This window comes from Narcine bancroftii, chromosome 1 (assembly GCF_036971445.1).
Source record: "Narcine bancroftii isolate sNarBan1 chromosome 1, sNarBan1.hap1, whole genome shotgun sequence".
Lineage (NCBI taxonomy): Eukaryota > Metazoa > Chordata > Chondrichthyes > Torpediniformes > Narcinidae > Narcine > Narcine bancroftii.
Genome location: NC_091469.1, coordinates 6,536,730 through 6,544,841, shown reverse-complemented (window position 1 = coordinate 6,544,841; position 8,112 = coordinate 6,536,730). Strand labels below are relative to the sequence as shown.

The following is an 8,112-nucleotide window of genomic DNA, read 5'->3' as shown; positions in this document are numbered from 1 at the left end:
GAAGTGAGTCAATCTATGATATCAATTTTTGCTTTTGATGTGTTTACCCATCATCTGCTGGATGCCTTGCTGGACCTAGAATCTTCATCTGGAATGTCTGCCTTCCTCCACAAACATGTCTTCCCTTCCACCATCATCAACTCAGTCCTCACCCGCATCTCCTCCATTTCTTGTTCATCTGTCCTCACCCCTTGTTATATGTTGAGTGTGGAGAAACACATGGCCTCTCTGTCTGGAATATTGTAGATGGCCTTGGGTCATGTGACCTCCCTGTCTGATACTTATTCAAAAGTCACATCACCTGCCAATCAAGGCTGGCTGTTGGACTCCAGCCATCCATTAGTGCACACCTTACCTTTGGTTCATTTAAATGACTCAGTGTCAACAATAGTCAGAAACCCAGCTCAGAACTGTATAAAAATTGATCCACACCATATTTCTTTCTCTCTGCCTCTTGGTCCAAGCCCTGGACATTGTTCTACGCTAGATCGCTTCTGTGGGCATCACTGGAGGGGTCACAGGTAAGCTGTCCACTACACTTAAGTTGAGACATAGTACTGTAATAGATCAGTGCTTGCAGAGAGCCGCACCCGCTTTGGTACAGGGAATTGGAAATATATGTGAAAGTCCTTGTCTGTGAAGTGTGTACACATGCAGAAGCTTGGAGAAGATAGGCAGCCACTGGCATCAAAGTCCAACCTGAGTCCGATGTGAATATATATATAGTTGTTTAGTAGTAGAGTAATTAAGTATCATTTGACACCTTCCCTGTTAGTTTCCCATGAGTTCAATTGTTATCTTTGATTGTAACACCTATGTCCATACTTGTCTCTCTGTGAACCCACTGAACCTGATACTTTCTCAAACACAACACCACCTCTGCACCCAGACGCAACAAACACAGAATTCCCCTTGTCCTTACCTACCACTCTTCTCTCTGGATTGTCATTTTGTTGTGGTGGAGAAGCTTGTGTGGACCTGCCAAATGATGCAGTCTAGGGTTATGCTCCTGGTAGGGTCACCCAAGGTGATAAGGTCAAGGATGAGGTCCCTGACAAAGAACAATCCAATGAAGTCCTCAGCAGTGGAACAGGCAGATGAAGTTACTCTGAACTCAACGGCTGTGAAGGCGGACGAAGGCTGCAACAAATCCATCAGCTCCAATCATCGTGGTTCCATGCCATTGAAATAAGTTGGTTGATTTGTGAAGTATCGTGTACTTCTTGGAGTGCAACATGAAGTACACGTTAAACAAATTCACGCTTTGTGGATCAATGGAATGAAGGCCATCATCCTTGACTATGAGAGATAGCCATGATGATTTACCACACCACTGGTCTCCACATCCAACACATTATCCTCCAGAATTTCCGGTACTTACAACAGGATCCCACTACCAGAAACATCTTCCCCTCTTCTCCCCTTTCTCCCTTCATGGGGACCACTCCCTTGTGCACTCATCCCTCTCTAACACACCTCCTCCCTCGCCATCATCCGGGGCCCCAAACAGGTCTTTCAAGTGAAACAACACTTCACCTGTGTATCCGCAGAACTGATTTACTGTATCCGGTGCTCCCTTTGTGACCTTCTCTACATCGGAGAGACTGAGCGCAAACTGGGAGATCACTTCATTAATCACCTTTGCTCTGACCACACCACTGACAGGTATCTCCCAGTGGTCAACCATTTCATTTCTATGTCCCACTCCCACACTCATGTGTCTGTTATAGAGCCTTATGTACAACAAGATCACCTGAAATTGGAGGAACAACACCTGATTTCCGTCTGGGCATTCTCCAGCCAGATTGCATTAACATTGCCTTCTCCAGTTTCTGCTAACCTGCTCTCTTTCCTTCCCTTTGCCTTCCTTCCCTCAGCTCTCCACCCCTTCCCTCTCTATTCACCTAGTCATCCATCCTCCCCTTGATTGCAGCTGCACCCTCCTTTCCTTCTCCACCTATTATCTTCTGCCTTTGTAACCATGCTTCCCCCTTACCTTATTCAGATATCTACCATACCTTGATGAAGGGCTCAAGCCCGAAATGTCGGTTATATATTTTTACTGTTGCTATATGAAGGACACTGTTTGACCTGCTGAGTTTCTCCAGCTTTCTGTTTTTCCTTTTATCACATTCTTCTCCATTTGCTGGATATTTCTCCTCTCACTGAACCCTTCCCCATCCTGTTATTGGTGGCTTTATTGCAATTTATTTCCCTACCTGCATTTGCAACATCGGAAAATTGAACACACATACTTTCGGTGTCCTCCAGCTCCTTATTTATTGTCAACATCTGAAGCCAGCACCACATCATCCAATTGAGTAAAGTTAATATGAGGTGCCTGTAGTAGGCTGAGTTTCCTACATAGGTTGAGTTCTACCTCCTCTCTCATCTAGCAATTCCACATTCCATGTAGTTATCCATATGGTGCTACGTTTCCATACTGACTATTTCCAAATGAAAGAGCATTGTGTTCGGTTCTGGTCGCCTCTTGGCAGGAAGGTTGTAGATGCTTTGGAGAAGGTGCTGAGGAGATTTACCAGGATGGAGCCTGAATTGGTAAACATGTCTTATGAAGCAAAGTTGACAGAGCTGGGGCTTTTCTCTTTGGGGCGATGAAGGATGAGAGGTGACTTTATTGAGGTATATATTAGAGAGGTGGACAGCCAGCACCTTTTTCCTGGGGTGATAATAGAAAATATCAGAGTAAATCTGTTTAAGGCAAGTGGAGGAATATTTTGTGGAGATATCAGAGGTAGTGATTTTACTCAAATAGAGAGGTAGGTGCCATGGTGGAGGCTGGTCAAATAGAGACTTTTAACATGTGCAAGAAAAATAGAAGGTTATGTGTATGAGGGAGGGAGGATTTATTGTTGTGGAGTAAGTTTATATAGGTTGGCACAACATTGTGGGCTGAAGACCCTGTAGAATGCTGTAATGTTCTATGCTCTATAACAGAAAGTCAAAACCAGACAGAGAGATGTTGTCAAGAGATGCATTGTTCTAGTAGTCAAACATAAATGTCTGCAGACATCATGATTTAAGAGAAACACAAAGCTGGAGAAACTCAGCAGGTCAAACAGTGTCCTTCATAGAGCAACAGTAAAAATACATAACCGACATTTCGGGCTTGAGCCCAAGGTAGCAGGAACACTAACAGAAGCATGTGATCTGAAAAAAGAGATGGCTGCATTCTGAAAAGCAGAGGGGTTAGAGAATTGCAAAAGGCTGATATTCACCCTGTAACTAAGAAAGCTAACAAAATGTTATCAACTATTGGCAGAGAAATTGAATTAAAGCGTAAGAAGGTAAAACTTCAGTTATATCTGGATAAGGATGAGACCACATTTGGAGTACAGGGTACAATATTGATCTCCTTATTTAAGGAAGACTATATTGTATTGGAAGCAGGTCAGTAGCGGTTTGGGAAAATGACATCCAGAATCTTAATGTTCTCGAGACAAGGCTTATTTCCATTAGAATTCAGAAGATAAAGAGGGGTATTGACGAGGTGGCTTTGAAGAGGACATTTCCTCTTGAGGAGGATTCAAGAACCAGGGATTGCTCTTTAAAAGTTTGGGCTCACTTGTCTAAGGCAGGTAACATTTTTTTCTCTTAAAAAGGATGATGGAAGCAGAATCACTGAAGGTTTTTAAGGTAGAAGTATTTTTATTTCTTAGTTTCTATTCTGGGTACTTTCAATGAAGAACAACCCTGATAGACCTGGAATGATGACATGAATTGCTTCAATCTGGACCAACTTGTTCGATTAGCTGCTTTTCCACAGACCAAAACTCCAGGTATGACACTGGATAAGATTAAATATTCCACTGCCTGATCTCCACAAATCAATAAAATAACAACATTGATATTTTTACTTATCTCGCTTGAAGAATACATTGGATAAAGTAATTTCTGCCAACACATATAATTACTTGAGTATCATGTAAATTACTTCATGTGTAACAATGAAAAACCTCTTACATTACACATTTCATGGCATTATACAGCACATAATATTTAATGAAGAGAAAACCTCTCTTGCTTCTGGATATAAAAATATATTTAAGCAAGTAATTTTCATCTGATTTAACAGCTTTTTGGACTTTTTTTTGTTTCTCAGTACAAGTCATAAAGTTCCCCACAGGAGCTAGTGAAGTTAGGTGTGCTGCAAATTACTCTCTCAATTTCACCTCTCCAAAAATTATGCCTTTTGTTGAACACTGCTCAGTGAAGTGGCAAACTCAACACTTCACAATTCTTGGACAATGTGGTGCATGAAAAATAATCACCTACATGTGTTTTCCTGAGACCCACGAGGATTAACAACTTCAGCTCCCTCTTTCAGGACCCTGAGATCTAGCCACCCAGTTTAGGTGACTCATCTACTCTCAGACCAGTCAGCTTCCTGAGCACCTTCTCCATAGTGATAGAGATTACACTCACTTCTGCCCCCAACTTTCTCGAATTTCTGGCATCGTTGGTGCCTTCCATGGAAAAGACTGACACAAAACACCCATTCAGATCATCTGTCATTTCTTTGCTCCCTGTTACTGCTTCTCCAGTAACATTTTCCAGTTGTCATATGTCTGCTCCTGTCTCTCTTATATCTGAAAAATATTTTAGTATCCTCTTTTATATTATTAGCTAGCTTATTTTCTTATTCTTTTTGTTTTCTCTTTGTATTGCTATTTCAGGTGTCTTCTTTAATTTTTTTTTAAATGTAGAGATTCTTCTTCTTTGGCTTCGCTTCGCGGACGAAGATTTATGGAGGGGTAATGTCCACGTCAGCTGCAGGCTCATTTGTGGCTGACAAGTCCGATGCGGGACAGGCAGACACGGTTGCAGCGGTTGCAGGGGAAAATTGGTTGATTGGGGTTGAGTGTTGGGTTTTTCCTCCTTTGCCTTTTGTCAGTGAGGTGGACTCCGCGGTCTTCTTCAAAGGAGGTTGCTGCCCGCCGAACTGTGAGGTGACAAGATGCACGGTTTGAAGCGATATCAGCCCACTGGCGGTGGTCAATGTGGCAGGCACCAAGAGATTTCTTTAGGCAGTCCTTGTACCTCTTCTTTGGTGCACCTCTGTCTCAGTGGCCAGTGGAGAGCTCGCCATATAACACGAAATTGGGAAGGCAATGGTCCTCCATTCTGGAGACGTGACCTACCCAGCGCAATTGGATCTTCAGCAGCATGGATTCGATGCTGTCGGCCTCTGCCATCTCGAGTACTTTGATGTTGGTGATGAAGTCGCTCCAATGAATGTTGAGGATGGAGCAGAGACAACGCTGGTGGAATGCATTCTAGGAGCCGTAGGTGATGCCGGTAGAGGACCCATAATTCGGAGTCGAACAGGTGTGTGGGTATGACAACGGCTCTGTATACAGTAATCTTTGTGAGGTTTTTCAGTTGGTTGCTTTTCCAGACTCTTTTGTGTAGTCTTCCCCAAAGACGCTATTTGCCTTGGCGAGTCTGTTGTCTATCTCGTTGTCGATCCTTGCATCCGATGAAATGGTGCAGCCAAGATAGGTAAACTGGTTGACCGTTTTGAGTTTTGTGTGCCCGATGGAGATGTGGGGGGGGCTGATAGTCATGGTGGGGAGCTGGCTGATGGAGGACCTCAGTTTTCTTCAGGCTGACTTCCAGGCCAAACATTTTGGCAGTTTCCGCAAAACAGGACGTCAAGCGCTGGAGAGCTGGCTCTGAATAGGCAACTAAAGCGGCATCGTCTGCAAAGAGTAGTTCATGGATAAGTTGCTCTTGTGTCTTGGTGTGAGCTTGCAGGCACCTCAGATTGAAGAGACTGCCATCCGTGCGGTACCGGATGTAAACAGCGTCTTCATTGTTGAGGTCTTTCATGGCTTGTTTCAGCATCATGCTGAAGAAGATTGAAAAGAGGGTTGGTGCGAGAACACAGCCTTGCTTCACGCCATTGTTAATGGAGAAGGGTTCAGAGAGCTCATTGCTGTATCTGACCCGACCTTGTTGGTTTTCGTGCAGTTGGATAACCATGTTGAGGAACTTTGGGGGGCATCCGATGCGCTCTAGTATTTGCCAAAGCCCTTTCCTGCTCACGGTGTCGAAGGCTTTGGTGAGGTCAACAGAGGTGATGTAGAGTCCTTTGTTTTGTTCTCTGCACTTTTCTTGGAGCTGTCTGAGGGCAAAGACCATGTCAGCAGTTCCTCTGTTTGCACCAAAGCCGCACTGTGATTCTGGGAGAATATTCTCGGCGACACTAGGTATTATTCTATTTAGGAAAATCCTAGCGAAGATTTTGCCTGCAATGGAGAGCAGCGTGATTCCCCTGTAGTTTGAGCAGTCTGATTTCTCGCCTTTGTTTTTGTACAGGGTGATGATGATGGCATCACGAAGGTCCTGAGGCAGCTTTCCTTGGTCCCAGCAGAGCTTGAAAAACTCATGCAGTTTGGCATGCAGAGTTTTGCCGCCAGCCTTCCAGACCTCTGGGGGGATTCCATCCATACCTGGTGCTTTGCCACTTTTCAGTTGTTCAATTGCCTTTTGTAGAGATACAGCATGTGTAGAGATACACATCTCTACATGTAGAGATACAGCATGGTAAAAAGCCCTTACCGCCTACAAACCCTTGCTGAAAAGTGGGAGGAAACTGAAGCGCCTGGAGGAAACCCACACAAACGTGGGGAGAACGTACAAACTCCTTACAGGCAGCACAAGATTCAAAACCCAGTTTAGATTTCTGGCAGTTTAGAAGAATAGAGCTGACCTATATATTCTGGTCGCTGGCGCTGTAATATAATTGCATTAATGTGCCCTTTTGTTTCGTTCACTGCATGAACTTAAATATAACACCTTCAATCCTGTGTTCACCACCCTTGTCACATTTGTTTCCATGTTGCCTGAGGTTAAATTCTTACCCTTTTCTACAGTTTCTGTCCTATATTTTTTTTATTCTGGATGCTTCAGTTACATCTCCTGCACTCTCATTCCCTTCAATGTTCATTGTCACATATGCCTTCTATATATACCATTGCTACCACTTTGTTCCCCTCTCTCTTCTCTAGGGAGGTTCCCCTTGGTCTCAGCCCCTGAATGCCCAGTTACAGAAGGACTCTGGACTGTGGTCCTTTCCTCAGTGGAATGAACGATGTTAATGCCAACACGTAACCAAAAACCATTTGATAAATTTTATCTTTGATTTAGAAACTACTCCTATGAATGGGAATGCACCATTCCTAGAGGCAGTGCAATACCAAGCTGATGAGTGGAGTGGATGGAACAAGTTCCTACCCCAACTCACTCATCTAAAAATCAATTTAATACATGGTCCTCGGAAGGGAGATTCCAACATTAATCTCTTCTGCCCTACCATGTATAACTTTAGAACAACCCCTTGGCCTTCTGTTAAAACACAAAAATATTGGAAGAACTCAGCATCATCCATAGAAGGTAAAGATATATAACCAACTTTGTGGGCTTCAGCCTTTTTTTTCAAGGTATAAGAAAAAAGCAGATGGGGGAGAAGGGAAGAGGGAGGTGCACAGGCCAGCAGACAAAAGGACGAGAATAGAGGGGCAGGAGGGGAAAGGTGAGAATTGATTAGTGGAAGGGGTGACAGCAGAGCTAGAGGAAAGGAGACAGAGAGAAAGGAAAGGAGAAATAGAGTCAACAGATATGAAAAAGAGCCTGATCAATCACAATAAGGTTAATCATGGCAAAAAAGCTGGGGAAACTCAGCAAGTCAAATTGTAATTTATAAAGATACATAACCAATGTTTCATGTTTGAGTCCTTCATCAAGGTATGAGCAAAAGCTAGACAGGGGCCTGAAAAAACTAAATAAATATAATATAGATAAATGTAAATTAAATATAAAAATTAATATAAAATTGATACATGGGAAAAATATTATGTTTCAACAATGCAGATTTATATATTTTAGTGGTTCTGGACTTGCACATGGTTGCAATCATATGGGGAGAACCTGACAGCTGTTGAAAAACATCGTGCTTAATGTGTCTGTTGCTTTACACATTGTACAATGCACATATGGACCAAAATTCGTACTTGCTGAAGATGAACAGGTACTTTATAGAAAAAAACAAACTCCAATAGTGGACATTTAATTACCCCAGTTCAGAAA

At 43.1% G+C, this 8,112-nt stretch overlaps 1 pseudogene; it reads right to left on the bottom strand.

Annotated features, from left to right (window-relative positions):
• Positions 1-7,189: 7,189 nt before the first annotated feature.
• Positions 7,190-7,311, bottom strand: LOC138752079 (U2 spliceosomal RNA; annotated as a pseudogene).
• Between the last annotated feature and the right edge of the window lie 801 nt (positions 7,312-8,112).